This window comes from Papilio polytes, unplaced genomic scaffold (genome assembly GCF_000836215.1).
Source record: "Papilio polytes unplaced genomic scaffold, Ppol_1.0 DF824225.1, whole genome shotgun sequence".
Classification (NCBI taxonomy): domain Eukaryota; kingdom Metazoa; phylum Arthropoda; class Insecta; order Lepidoptera; family Papilionidae; genus Papilio; species Papilio polytes.
In genome coordinates this window covers 1202593-1218592 of record NW_013524979.1, presented here as the reverse complement: position 1 = coordinate 1218592, position 16000 = coordinate 1202593, and the positions used below count along the sequence as shown (strand labels likewise).

General features: G+C 34.5%; 2 pseudogenes; both read left to right on the top strand.

Annotated features, from left to right (window-relative positions):
- Nucleotides 1-1591: 1591 nt before the first annotated feature.
- LOC106110520 lies at nt 1592-2349 on the top strand (annotated as a pseudogene).
- Nucleotides 2350-3917: 1568 nt separating this feature from the next.
- Nucleotides 3918-4773, top strand: LOC106110549 (annotated as a pseudogene).
- Nucleotides 4774-16000: the final 11227 nt, after the last annotated feature.

Genomic DNA, 16000 nt, shown 5'->3' with positions numbered 1-16000 from the left:
CTGAGTGATTGTGGGGACGGTATATTCATGTTATATTACAAGACAATCGTTAATTCATCTTCTCAAAACTCAACAAGATCTATTTTCAGTCAAAACATTGGTATTAATTCAAAATAAGACCAAAGAAAGTTTTCTCATCCAGTTGATAAAAAGATAATGGTCACTCGATCTGGCAGTCAAATTAGGAGCTCGTAAATTTGCTATTTTACCTATCTGAAACTTGTGGGACTGGATTTTGCAACATATCTGACGTCATTGTGACATTCATGTCATTTCGACATTATCCAAAACTCTTTATCAGCCACCCGTGGGACAGAATCGAAAAGTTTTGTATGGGGCTTGTAAAAAAAATGACATTGACATTTAAAACGTCACAGCGTTATCTGCTATTTAAAATTGGTGGGACAGAAATTTTGTATTTTATCTGACGTGACGTCATATTTACACTATCAGGGCCTCTATCTACCACCGGTGGGACAGGCCCTTAGTATTGAATTTATACCAATATCTGCGACGAAAGCAATGTGAAATCGATTTCGTAATAGTCCCACTCCTTATAATAATATAACGCGTAATAATTATTAATCTTACTAATATTATCAATGCTAAAGTTTAGATGGATGGATGGTTGGATATTTGTTAGAGTAAGTAGCCTAAACGGTTGAACGGATCTTCATGAAATTAGGCATAGACGTAGAGGATTGTCCGGAAGAACACATAGGCTACTCACGTTTTTTTAATTCTACGCGGAAGGAGTCGCGGGCGAAAGCTAGCTGCAAATTAAAATAACTAAACCCTTTTTAGTCGTACAGATTTAAGTAAACAAACTGTAGTTAAATAGATTTAGTGTGTGTTGGCAAATCTAAGAGCAGTTCAAATTGACTGGTAGTTATAGTTTTGTCTATACACGTATATTTTAACTTAACAGTCTGATTGGTCAGTTGTAACTTTGCAGATACGCATAGATGAAGGTTAAGAGCGTGCGCACACCTGAAACTAAACTATAGCACAACTGTTTAGTCTCGCTTTAATTCCTAAGAGCTTATATGGAGGTGAGATCGGTAATCTATTTTTAGTTGTGCAACTAAATAGTAGATTTTGCTGCGAAACAATCGACCATCGACGACCGCACAACAGTTCTTCGATTATTTAGTCAAAGATGTGCGCATGTTCACGTATACATTCTTTGCTAGCCGGGCATAGCCAGGGGACAGAGATATTACTCATGTGGCTGGTGCGAGTCGCTAGTGAGATATGTAAATCTAAAGTCCCATATTTCAATTAATCATTCCAATAAGGTTTTAAGCATTATCAGAATGACGACAAAAAAACCGCGTGTCATGTTTTCAACTAAAAATTTATATCAACCGAGGGCTTATCACGACTATTTATGACTTTTCGTAACGTCATCGACAAATTATTAAATTTATGCAGCGCAGGTACCAAGTGTAAAGTACACCAACAAATCTCATTTTCTCGATGACGTTACGAATTCGTTTTCACAACTGACATTCGAATATTCATAATAGACCCTCTGATATGAGTATGGTATAAATACTAAGGTCTTTATGTTTACATCCCAAAAGTAAACATGGCGTTTAATAATAAAGTGGTAATAGTGACTGGATCTAGTTCCGGCATCGGCGCCGCCGCTGCCATTGCGTTTGCTAAAGAAGGGGCTCACGTTGTCATAGTCGGCAGAAAGGAAGGGAAAATGAAGAATGTTAAAGACAAATGTGAAGCTTATGGCAAGAAAACTCTTGTAGTTAAAGCAGATGTATCTAAAGATGACGAAGTCAAGACAATAATCAATGAAACTATAGAGAAATTTGGAAAGTTAGATGTTCTAGTCAACAACGCGGGTATGTTCGAAGTTAAAGATGTTACAAGCGAGGATTTCATAGAGAGTTACGATCGGGTGATGAACATAAACTTACGTGCTCAAGTTTACATAACGCATCTAGCAATACCTCATCTTATCAAAACAAAAGGGAACATTGTTAATATATCGAGCATAGCAGCGACTGGGACCTCTAGTGCTAAAAGTCTTTTATCTTACTGTGTATCCAAAGCTGGACTTAATCATTTCTCTCGAGGAGTCGCATTGAAATTAGCAGAGCATGGCGTACGTGTGAACATTGTTAGTCCAGGACCAGTCCGCACTGACTTATTGGATAACTCATCGTCTCCTATTTCTAGTTGGAATAATTTTAATGAATCGACAATTTTAAAACGAGTGGTTTACGACTATTTCTGGCCAGCGACAAAGCGAGAGGTATCACTGGATCTGAATTTATTTCAGATAACGGCGCTACGGTGATGGGACAACGAAGAATTGTCAAGGAATAAATTATATCACTTTGTTGATTGTTATCATGATTTGTAACTTAACAAATAAATAAATAATGTTTTCAGAAGTAATCTAACCTTTTATATTTGATTTCTTGCACCTTACACTTAATTCTTTAATTATAATTTTTACATTTAACTGAGTCAAAAAACCAAACTTAGTTCGTCCTTAATGGAATCCTAAATGATTACTCCCTAATTTTCAGAGTATTGCAGATAGTCTGTAGATGTTTTTTACAGTTAGTGAAAATAATTACATTTATTTTGAGAATTTGAACTTGTAATTACGACCGAAGAAAACATGGATCGAATATATTAAAGAGGATAGGAGTAAAAGGAGAGTGAAAGTAGGAAAGAATGCTGCGCCGACGCTCTGTAGGATTTATATACGTATCGCTTAGGTGGGCAGGCGCGATGACACGATTATTATTCTGTCTGAAAAACTATGATTGGATAATAAACGTCATTTCTGTCGTATACCTATGTTGTCGTCTTTATGTCATACATCTATTAATGTTGTCATGTATATGTCATGTACTTATGTTATCTTTAACGTGATATTTGCGTGAACGGATAACAAATATCTTTAAGGTTAACGCACATTGATCCACCTCTTGCCCATCAGGAACCGGACTACATTGCGATCTACGGCGTTCAATGGACGCCGCTAATTAAACAGGATATAAACACAGAACTGCAATACGTCATTTTCGCTTTCATAGGTAGATGATGCGTCATATAACCGTGCAATATGTCAATCAAATATAATTATGTACTTCTTTATCTCACTTAAATGGCGTCGTCGTATCGGCAATGAGGCGACGGAAAGTGAACACCGCAATCAATGTGCGTGAACCCTAAACACATAATCATTTGGCGTCATGCTCTGACGTCATTGATGACAATGCAAATGTTCGTAATAATGATTCGATAGATTGTTTTGTAACCTTTGATATTAATTTATCTTTGTATATTTGACGTACATTTAATACAAAAATCTATCCTATATTATTTCAATGTTAGAATACGATGATACGATCATAAAAGTCTTCGAGTTTATCTTACTAATATTATAAATGTGAAAATTTAGATGGATGGATGGATGGAAAGATGTTAGTGTTTGTAGCCTAAAGGGCTGAAGGGATCTGGAAGAACTTATAGGCTACTCACTTTTGTTTATTCTATTTCCACGCGAAGGGAGTCGCGGGCGAAAGCTAGTTTCAATAAAATAAGTAAAAAAATGTTTAAGGCTTCTATAGACATAATCAAACTAAATTATGATAATTATCTGAAGTTAAAATTGCACTCAAATCTGTGTTGTACCTACCAGTTGGGTCATTTTCTATGTATATATAGGTTTTAAGTATTTTCGGTAGTACTGAACGTGATAACAGCGTCTCTCTTACTGGACGAGATAAGTTTGTGGAACAATATTGTAGAAAAAAATCATTATCGGAGTGACGATCAAAAAAATAGCGTGTCATGTTTTAACTAACACTTTTATATGTCAAAAGATATGAGCATTGTATAAATACTGACTTCAATATTTATACATCTCAAAAGTAAATATGGCGTTTAATAATAAAGTGGTAATAGTAACTGGATCTAGTTCCGGCATCGGAGCCGCCGCCGCCATTGCGTTTGCTAAAGAAGGGGCTCACGTTGTCATTGTCGGCAGAAAGGAAGGGAAAATGAAGAATGTTAAAGACAAATGTGAAGCTTACGGTATAACAACTCTTGTAGTTAAAGCAGACGTATCAAAAGATAGTGAAGTTAAAGCAATAATCGATGAAACTATAGAAAAATTTGGAAAATTAGATGTTCTAGTCAACAACGCTGGTATGTTCGAAGCTAAAGATGTTACAAGCGAGGATTTCATAGAAAGTTACGATCGGGTGATGAACATAAACTTACGTGCTCAAGTCTACATAACGCATCTAGCAATACCTCATCTTATTAAAACAAAAGGGAATATTGTAAATATATCGAGCATAGGAGGAACCACCACCGCTAGTGCTAAAACCATTCTATCTTATTGTGTCTCCAAGGCTGGACTAAATCATTTCTCTCGGGGAGTTGCAGTAAAATTAGCAGAGTATGGCATACGTGTGAACATTGTTAGTCCAGGACCAGTTCTTACTGACATCTTAGATAATTTGACAGCTCCTATTTTAGATTAGGATCATTTAAAACAATCGACAATTTTAAAAAGAGTTATTGAGCCTGAAGAAATCGCTGATATGATTCTGTACTTGGCCAGCGATAAATCAAGAGGAATTACTGGATCTGAATTTATTATAGATAACGGTGCTTTGCTCATGGGACAACGATCATTTGCTAAGAATTGAATTAAATCTTTTATCGTATTGACAAATGTCACAAGTAATTTGATGAATAATTTACAAATAAACTGTTATCATTCAATTGTGAACTATTACTGTAAAAGTATATCCGATTAAGAATAAAAAAAATTACTTGGCTGCTAGTTTTTTTTTTAGATAAACATTGAATAATGTTTGTCTATGCCCCTGACAATTTATCGTATAGAAATTATTTCTTCAAAAGTACTTAAAGGCAAACCCAAAGATCTAAATGTTATTCGAACTTTATCGTTAACAGACTAGATAAAGTAATTGCGGTACTCGATCTTAAGTGGTTTTACAAATGGATTCCAATTAATTAAGCATTACTTGGATGGTGGCAGACGCAACTGTGATTTATGTACAGTTTTTACGACTGAATTTTAACTCAAATTTTTCATTTTTGGCATCACAATTTTTAATAAGATATTTTTACAATTTTTTTAAACAATAAGGTGGCAAACTAGCAAGCGGCCAGATAAATCCGCCAAAATGGCGAAGCGACCACTGCCCATAGACATCTGCAATTGCAGATGCGTTGTTTACCCTAAGTCAATAGAGGAGAAGATGCACATAAAGAGGATATTTCCCCTACGTATTCGACTCGTCCATCGTCAAATCCACTTTTCCATCATCCTTTCCTTATAAGTAAAGGGTGGACTGGAAAGGCACTAAAATTGAGCCTCCAGCACCACACTCATCAGACGAAATTCGGAATTGCTTCCACTTCACGCCTGTCTTCTGTGTGGTCGTGCTGCTGCAACGGGCGAGCCGACCCATTCATGCGAAGATGTTACAGCGGGTTCTACCTCTATTATCTCTACTACTGATATCAGAAGCTGAGGTTGAGATGTTAGAAGTTTTAGTCCTGTTTCATTGCCTACACTTCTCTTGTGAGGATAGGATGAGAAGGGGATTTGACAGTGTAACGCATATGAAAGAACCCTCCTCTGTGTTATTTAACGTAGACAGCTATCTGGATGCTTTTGCATTCTTTCTGTCAACGAACAGCTCTCATTTGGCATCTGAAGTTTGTATCGATATATTTAAATTGAAAAAGTGTTTCATTGGTTCATACAATGAATTATAAAAACGTGCGGTAATAACGAAACAAAATCAGATATAACGAGAGTGCAATTTAACTTGTGAAATGTAATAACTTTGTTCATTTAAAATGGCAAAAAAGCACATTGTAGAGCCACCATTAATGTTTAACTACCTCGTAAAACTTCTGGATTGCAGTTAAAATTTTTGTTGATCATTGTAACTGGATTGTTGTGGATATAATAGTTCGACGTCATTATTATTCATTGGAATAAGTCATATAATGCATTTATTGGACAGGTACTTTATCATATGTGATTTGTCCAAATCTAACTAATATCATGTGTCGCTTAAAATGTATCTTCCCTTTGTAAGAATCAGATTTTAAGATGCTTCAAGAGAACATTCTTGGTTAAAGAAAGCACAATCTAATACGAATGTTTCTAATCCTACAAACATATTTTGTTCAAATATTTCATGTCCGAGTTCACTGACCTTTCCTCTAGTAAGATTTAGGGTCTGTCTTACCACTGGCTGATAGAGGCTAATATAGCTTAAAAATGTCGTCACTGTCAGATAAGATAACAAAATCCGTTATTTCCATCACATAGTCACACCTTGGATTCTTTTATTAGTTAGAGATTTAGTGGGACGGGCCCTAAGTCAAGTTCATCGACCTTAGAAAAGTTAAGCAAAAATAAACAAAGTACACACTTCTGATCGGACTTTCCCGACTGAATCACCTCGACTAATCTATTCGAATCCATTTCACAAAGTAACATTAGAATTGTGGCTGGATATAAATCCAATAAATCCCACCTACTTAATCAGCGGCCCTTGTCAGACGTACCGAATTTTTTTACCCCGACACAGCGGTTTTACGTTCGTTGAACGATGAAGTGACGAATTACTTCAAATAGTATTTGATGTTATTATCGATGTACGTATTGGAGTTATTTCTACGCTTTAGAAAGCTTTAGAATAAATACATATGCCGCGTCTTCACAGCTTTGACTAAACTATCGCATAACTATTGTGCGATTGTCGATTGTCGATTGTTTCGCAGCCAATTCAACTGTTTATTTGTATAACTAAAAATCAAGTAATGTACGCACCTCCATATAAGCTCACAAACGTGACTAAATAGTTGTGCGGTTATTTAGTCAAAGATGTACGCGTGCTTTTACAATTCATATTTCCTACCTAATTCATATAATTTTCGTAATCTATTGAGAATTTTGTGATGTGTGTACAAAATGTTACACGAGCTACGGTCCGCCATCTTTTTGTTATCAACAACAGTAACTTCAACTCATATGCAGGTATTCTCCGAAACGGTTGCACCTAGTGTGACGGGAATTTCATCAGAATAGTTGATAAATGCGGCAGTTATTGGTCTAAGTTGAGACCATTTTATAGCGTTGACGCTGTCGCGAGAGTTTTATAAAAATAAAAAAGCATCCAAAAAGAGAGACGTAACCGCGTTATAACGGATAATAACGTTTCGACGGCTAAGTGAATTTTGTCATTGTGAAATGTATCCTTTATTGAGACGTCCTTTCTTCTTTACTTCGTTTATATTGTGCTACATATGTACAATTATTTGATTAAGGTTGGTTGGTTAGGTAGAAATGTGAAGAAATATTTTGGTATAAGTTTTAGTGAGGGAAATACATATGCTATCTAGAGGCATGTTTTAACACTAACAGGTATGCCAGTATCACCATGACAGTAAATGACATGCAGGTAGACAGTATATTTGACTTTATGACAGCTACGAGCATGCAAGTTAAAGAAGTCGAGGGAGGGTACGAAGTAGCTCTGACACGTTGCCTACGGTCTCGTGAACATTTTCGCGCCACTTTATTCACGCGGAATAAAAAAACAAAAGCAAATACCCTATGTGTTCTTCCAGACTATGCTCTACACCTATGTCTAATTTCATCGAAATCCGTTCACTAGTTTAGGCTATCTAACAAACATCCATCTAAACTTTCGCATTTCTAATATTAGTAAGAATATTTAATTTTTGAATTCGGTTCAGTAGTTTTGGATTACTTCTTTATAGCTGGTACTCGCGAGTTAGTCGTGGAATTAAAAAAAAATAGTATTATGTAAATAATTCAGCAATAACGTATTTTTTTAATGATGCAAGAATTTTGAAATAGGCTCATTGTCAGCAATTACAGTATACTTTTGAAAAATTCTTTTTTTAATAAAAAGTCCAACACAACGTCATTCTTTAGGCTATATATTTTCACGCCATTAAACTTAAGGGGTAAATATTTTAGATAAAAACCCTAATGTGGGAAAGAGACCGTAAGTTGCTGCCAACATCAAGGAAGCAAGATTGTTAAGGTTTGTTACGTCATGTTATTTTGACATTTGCTATTGACAAATGAAAACAATAAAATAAAATTTTCATAATTTTATGCGGATGAAGCCGCACGGGAACAGCTAGTATTAGTATAAACATACAAAATTACACTTATTTTTCATTAGTATTAGTTTGTTGAAATGATAGATTTATCTAAAACAAAAGTTCAAAGATAATGTTGTCATTTACAGATCAGTAACGCTCGGTTTCTCGCGTAATTCCAGTACCGGTACTAATTTTCTACGGGAACGCTTCAACTATTGTGACAAATGGAGCGTATTGTATAAATTGAATTGTGAACTGGTCTAAAATGATTATAGTGGATTATAAGGTAATGTGCAACTCATGGTACCCTGGTACTTGAAAGACAGAAACGATAAACGACGGTTGTAATTTAATTAGTTTTGTTTGGAATTTCCAGGATTTGACAATCTGAATAAAACCAAATAAGACGCTATGATTATATCGATTTCTTTGTTACAAAATAAGTTATTTGATCTCTATATTTACTCTACACTAGCTGTCGCCCGCAACTTCGTCCCCGCACTATTAAGATAAAAGTAGACTATAATATACCCCTTCACGTCAGCTAGTAGTAGAAATCGGCCCAGCCGTTTCGGAGATAACGGAACAAACGCGGCTTGCGGACAGACAGACAGATTTTCATTACAGCAGTGTAAATACATCATCTTCGCGAATTTTTATTTTAATATTACAGACAGACACTGTAGTCTTTTTTTGTACAGATTGTTTTATACTCTACGTTAAGTGCGTAAATTCAAATAAGAACAATTTTGTAGGTATGAAAAAGTATCACTATAACGCAAAGATGGTTGTAAAAAAATCTTTACAAATTGTTACAATAAATTCGGTTTGTTATATCAAACTGTCCAATGTATTAAATGTAAAAGTTCAAATCCGACCGTAACGTAATATGCGAAGGTCTGCGTAGGTTGCGGGAAATCAAATTAAGACGTCTACCTCCGTTTGGGTCAAGGATGAAATTGTGAGTTATTTTAAATATTTAGTACGTTAGTTGAAATTTACCCAGCCCAGCATGTACTCTTCCGTATATTTCTATCAGCCGACATATCTGAATTCACTCTCAAGCTAATCTCTTTCAGACAATCCATCCATACTTCCATCAATCTTTTTACAGTCCTAAAGAATTAAAATACTTTTAAATATGAACAAATTGCCAACCCTATTCATCTATGTTGCTTTGAGCTCTTTCTGCTTCGAACGGAGAAAGCATTTTGTCATTTACTCTAGAACTTTCCATGATATTAGGGATGTCAATTTCTAAAAGATTTTGAAAATACTGACTAGTAATTTTTTAGATGAGCGAGTTTGCCTACTTTTTAGTGTAGTTGTTGTGAATTATTGTAATTCTCTTTTTCCAGAAATATATTTCTTTCTGTGAGCTTCGCAAAATCAACCAACCATCTTACAAAAATAATTACCTTATTACTATATGGGAATTGGTAACAATAATTCATAAAACAGAAATATTTCTTCCAAAGTATTGTATTATTTTTCATTCGCTAAGTTGAACTTAATTAGAAATAAATAAGAGAGATATTACTTGATATTTCCTAAGACATTCTAAAAGGAAAATTATTTTTCTAACAAACCTTCTCTAATTGGTTGGAGCTTTTAAATTTTCTTAAATGTTTTGTTTTTTTTGTTTCATAAAAACCTTTTAATTATTAAGAACAGAAAGGTTAAAAGCCTTATTGCTTTTCTTAATCCCCTTCCACTGTCGCCTTTTACAAGACCTATCCATTATATTATCTATACTATTATAATAAAGCGTAAACACACACTTCTTTATTGCCTAAGATATCGGAAATTACAGCATATTTTTGAAAAGTTCTTTTTTTAATAAAAAGCCCTTCACTTGCGTCACGCTTTAGGCTATATATTTTAACGCCATTAAACTTAGGTGGTAAATATTTTGGATGAAAACCCTAATGTGGGAAAGAGACCATAAGTTGTTGCCAACATCAAGGAAGCAAGGTTGCCATGGTTTGACATCATGTCATATCATTTTGACATTTGTAATTAATAATTTGACAAATTTAAATAATAAAATAAAATTTTCATAATTCATGCAGGTTAAGTCGCACGGAACAGCTAGTCTGTTTATAAATTTTATTGGTGTACTCCATATTTAGTAACATAGGACATGCATTTGCTTTAAAAACAAAATATCCGTTACTGAATTACGTAAAGGCGAGAAAGGCAATTTAATGGTCATCCGCTTTCGAACATAAATCACAAAAGGGACGCCTATGTGAAATTAATGATTTTCATTTAGTGTAATATACTGGTTCTATTGAAATATGTCTAAAATATATTGTCAGGGGTGGCGAATATTTATGCATCAAAGTGTCATTTTTCAAAGAAATGTTTAATGCGGTCTTAGACGTCTCATCGCATGATGACTGCGATTATAACGTCAATTCCATGGTGCAATTACTTCATAATTTTTCGCAGTGTTTTTATTATAATCTACGTGCCAAAATCATTATGTGTGCCATTTATGACACGCGTGCCTATAGTTCACCGCCCCTGTCTTACGTCTTCTCTATAGTTCAGTGGTTGACGTAATACAGTTTCAGTCTAAGACGTTGCTACATATTTAAATATCGTTTCAATATTTGGCCTAGTGTAAGTAAATATTTTAAATCATTAGTTAATAAGTAAATAAGAAGCATGTTATAAATCGACATATACATTATTAGATCTATAATTTGCTCGTAATATTTTATCTCTCTAGTGATTTGGATTAATTTATAACTAGCTTTCGCCCTCGACTCCGTCTGTGTATAATTAAAAAAACAAAACCAAGTAGTCTATGTGTTCTTCCAGGCTATGTTCTACTTCTATGCTAAATTTCATCGAGATCAGTTCAGCGGTTTAGGCTACAAACTCTAAGAAACATCCATAAAATATTCGCGACTCCGTCCGCGTATAATTGAAAAAAAAAACAATAAAGTTGCCGATGTGATGTCTTCCAGATTTCCTCAACATTTACGCCAAATTTCATCCAGAACCGTTCAGTCTTTTATAATATTAGTAAGATTATATTACAAAATAGATCCTGTAAAAGCCGAAGAAAAACAAGTAAATATTATGTGTTCTTTATTTTGCTGTACATTTCTAAATGTAATAATAACAAGGTTATACTGAGAATGTACAACTGTTGAAAATAACGTTACATAAAAAAACAACAGTTGCTAAGTGATATAACAGTAATGATAAATTGAATAAAACGCCTAGGCTACACGTATTTTTTCAGATCCTGAAGGTCGAATAGAGGTCAGACTGGCGCCGTAATAAAATTGTTACGCTCGTTGATTACCCTTGTTATAAATATATTTTTGTACCGCACAGTACATTCTGTGTATTTTTTAAACATATAATAATACGAGATGTTGCCCGCGACTTCGTCCGCGTGGTATTAGAAAACATACGAACTATATGAATTACAAAAAGCCACGTATCCCTCGGGAAACAGACATTTCTCTGGGATTAAGCTTATCTTATGTGTACTCCAGACTTTGTTTTATATCTGTGCCAAATTTCAATAAGATATGTTGAACAGTTGCAGAATAATCGAGTGAACATTAAAAAACTAAATTAATGAATCCTACGGGAACCGTAACTATTCCTGGGATAAAAAGTAGCCTATGTGATCTTTCAGACTATGCTCTAAACCTGTGCCAAATTTCATGGAGATCCGTTAGGCGTTTAGGCTACAAACGCTAACAAACATCCATCCATCCATCTATCCATCCATTCATCCATCCATCTAAACTTTCGCATTTATAATATTAGTAAGATTAAGCACGAACTTAACAGCGCCATCTATAAACACTTACCTTTTTGATAGACGCCTTGCAATAAACTAATGCTCGGTGTCTCAGCTGCGTCTAACCATTCGTTAGTATTTGTTTCGACTCCATGAAATGTTCAGAACTACGTAACGTGAGTTTTACTCAGTTGAAACTTAGGTTTACCCAATAATGGATCACAACGTAATCTATATCTATACTAATATTATAAAGTGAAAGATTTGTAATTTTGTTTGTATCGTAATAACTCAAAAACTACTCGATCGATTTAAAAAATTCTTTCACCATTAAAAAGCTACGTTATCAGGGAGTAACATAGTGATGTTTTTTTTTTATTTTAACGCGGACGAAGTGGCGAACCAGAGCTAATGATAAAATAAATGGAAACTTCAGAAACCAAGCATTGTTTGACATTTTAATTATAACCAAAATTATGATCTTTAAAAAAGTGACAACATTTTCGGCAATGAGAACGCTAACTTAAAACAAATACTACCAATGTTCCTATTTGTTGTTATTCTACTTTGGGTTTCGACGCATATTTTCCTCCACTAGATGGATACTATTTGAGATCCTATTCGTAATTAATTTCGCGTAAGCATCAATGAGATTAATATCTCCAGACCGAAGCAATAATTACCAGTCACAGTGAAGCTTGTCACTAAACAACCTGGCATTAATTTTCACAACGTTTCAAATTAACGAGGTGATTTATCAGCCAGCCCATAACCGAATCCTTTGATGACACATGTTAAAGACATATGTCATACGAAATGAACATTCTCATTTTGAATACCACTAGAATTAATGTTAGACGAGCTGTCGCTTGATAACTTCGTGAGTGCGGATTAAAAAAAAACCTCGATGACATTCCCGTGTGCAAAAGTAGTAGAGCCCGCTTTAACAACTTCGCAAGAATGGGTCAGCTTGCCCGTAGCAATAACATGACCACACAGACGACAGGCGTGAAGTGGGAGCAATACCAAGTTTTATTTGAGTGTGGTGCTAGAGGCCTAATTCTAATCCATTTTCCTTTCCACTCTTTTTTAAGAGGAATGAATGGTTAAGTGGAAATGGAAAAGTGGATTTGACGAAGGAGACGCTCAGGAAGGGGAAATACCCTGTTTATGTGCGTCTCCTCTGCTGTCGTAAGGATAGGCAACACATCTGCAATTGCGGATGTCTGAGCAGCGGTCACTTATTTCTAATTATTTCGATTTTTGTTTACTAGTAAAACTCTTAAATATAAAAGTTTATACAATGGTTTATATTTAGTAATGTTTGAATTTACATCAAAGAAAGATTTTCAAAGACGCATGAAGTAGATTATGAAAGGAAATCCCGTCAGTCTTTTTTCTTTATTTTTATTACGATGTAGTGTAGATTTATTTTAAATCTAAGATATTAGTATCGTTTTTTAAAACTGTCAATGTTATTTATTGTTGTCAATTTTATTGATAAAATACTGCAAAGTGTATAAATATTTTTATTCAATAAACTGTTGAAAGCTATCCAACAGAAACTAAAACGTCTTTGACTATAAAGGAACGGACTAAGCAAAAAAGACTCCGTTATACGGGTATGCCACTTTTGCGGGGGTAAGGTAAAGGTGTATAAACTGCATATTATCTATTATAAACGAAAAAATACAAATATTTCATTGGTAAAAATAAATTACAGAAAGTTATAAAGATATTCTGAACGAAAAAGACGTATACATCAAGCAAAATATTGTAGCAAAGAATCTTCGACATTATAGAGAGCTTCCTGATAAGGACGGTAGGACTTGAGTTGATTTTTAAATAACACGAGGCTGGTTGCCGCTGCGACGTCCGGGCCGATTGTAGACGGCGGGCTACATGACGAATGTCGACTTCTCCTGTCTGTTCCAGTCCTGTCTCTTAAAAGTCAATGTAAATCGATGTCAATGTTTATGTGGGTCATAACATGTCGTGCGCCATTTGGGACCACTCACCCGGTCGAGCGTTCGCAACTTTTACTAACGGCCAATTTTTTTGACAAAAAAAAAAATATTTTAAAACAATAGTTTTTCCGTCAACCCAACCGGGATGTTACTTTTTTACAATTTTTGAATAAAATTTGAAACCAGTTATAATCGATTTTTACGTTATTATTAGTAGCTAATTTTGGTTTCAGACGTACGTTTAAATCAATTTAATTTCTTTTTTTTTATTAAACAATTATATTTCAATACCATAACAATGTCTTTTATATCAAACAGCGGCCAGTGTTAAAACACGTATTTAACTAAACAGTGCCTATTTTTTTTTAGAGTAACACAGTTAATGTTGTGAAATATTGAGCCCTGAATAACATTTTTGTACAATGTAATTTATAGAATAATATCTTTTATATATCGTTTATAACTAAAAACAAAAAAAAAACGCGAAACAAAATTGCAGAATCGGTGAAAATGTCACAGAGTAAAATGTATTGGAAAACTCTATTCAGTTCTTGCGTAAAATTGGAAATGTCCAATGGCAATAGGCTCGATACATGTTCTGGTTTCGGTTTGTTAAAATAAATATATCTTTTTAACATATTTTTTATGATAAAATGGCAAAGGTTTATGCGATACGTAAGAAGGAATAAAGTTCAGAATGTGCATATCAGAATGTTGGGTTGCTTTTTACCGTCCTGGACTCTGTAGGTGAAGGTCTATTGAAATACTCTATTCACATATTCAACTGGTATATTCTCAGGATAAAACACATTTTATATTTAATACAGTTTTACATTTTACATATATTGGTAAGTGTCGTGATGAGAAGTCTTACTTCAAACATCAATTATACAGTTCTTTATAAAATTTAAATACATTGTTCCAATATTTAAATCATCCTTCCTGTGTAAATTGTTGTCAGCCAGTAACATAACATATAAAAACTCCAACACAGAAGAAGGTTGAAAGTAGCGCCAGTGGTCGAGAAATTAAGAAGCAAAAGGTTAGCGTGTGTGGATATATCTGGAGAGATGATCACATAAATAAGAAAGCATTAAGTTTGAATGTGGATGGCTCTAAAGGTAGTGGAATACCGAAGAAAATATAAATTGTGTAAAGGAGGATATACTTAAGAGAGTGAGTTCAGATATAACGGCTGATAGATATGCATGGAGCAGTACATACTGTGCCGATTACGTAGGGACAAGGGCAAGTTGGCAACCTGACCTTATCCAAAGACGCAACAATTTTAATTTAATATTTAACGACTTTAAGGTTTACTATTTTTATATTTGTCCGTCGTCAATAAACTGAGCCGAATTTTAAGTAGGAAAAAAAACATTACAATATTAACCCTTAACCTTTCGAGAATGCGTCTCGAAGGTATTTTACGAGGTTGTCATAAAGCTTGTTAACTTTGGGACATGACATAAAGTGAGGCAGTTCAGTAAACTGCTCTTCATTTAGACGCTGGCAAGCAACTGGTGTAAGTTTACTGTCTTTTTTATAGCGTTCTTTCGAGGATTGGTCCATCAGAAATGTTTCTATCACACAGGATTACTTTTTTCTTGGAATATAAAGATATTTAATTTAATAAATATGGTAAAAACGCATGTAGCTAAGATGCGTATGTTAAGATGGATGTGTGGTGTGACAACAATGTGTCTTAGAGGAAGTTTCAAAGTAGCGCCAGTGGAGGAGACATTAAGAAGCAATAGGTTAGCATGGTATGGACTTGTTATGCGTCGAGACGATGGGGACATAAACCAGAAAGTGTTAAGAATGAATGTGGATGGCTACAAAGGAAGAGGAAGACTGAAGAAAGTATGGATGGATTGTGTGAAAGAGCATATGCTTAAGAAAGGAGTGGATTCAGATATGACGGCTGATAGAGATGTATGGAAGAGCAGCACATACTGTGCCGACCCTCCTTAAGGGATAAGGGAAAGTTGATGATGATGGTAAAAACGATATTTGTTACAGTATCTGGATGACTTCTACGTAACTATCCTATGTTTAAAACATATTTTTTTCAAAATAGAATGTT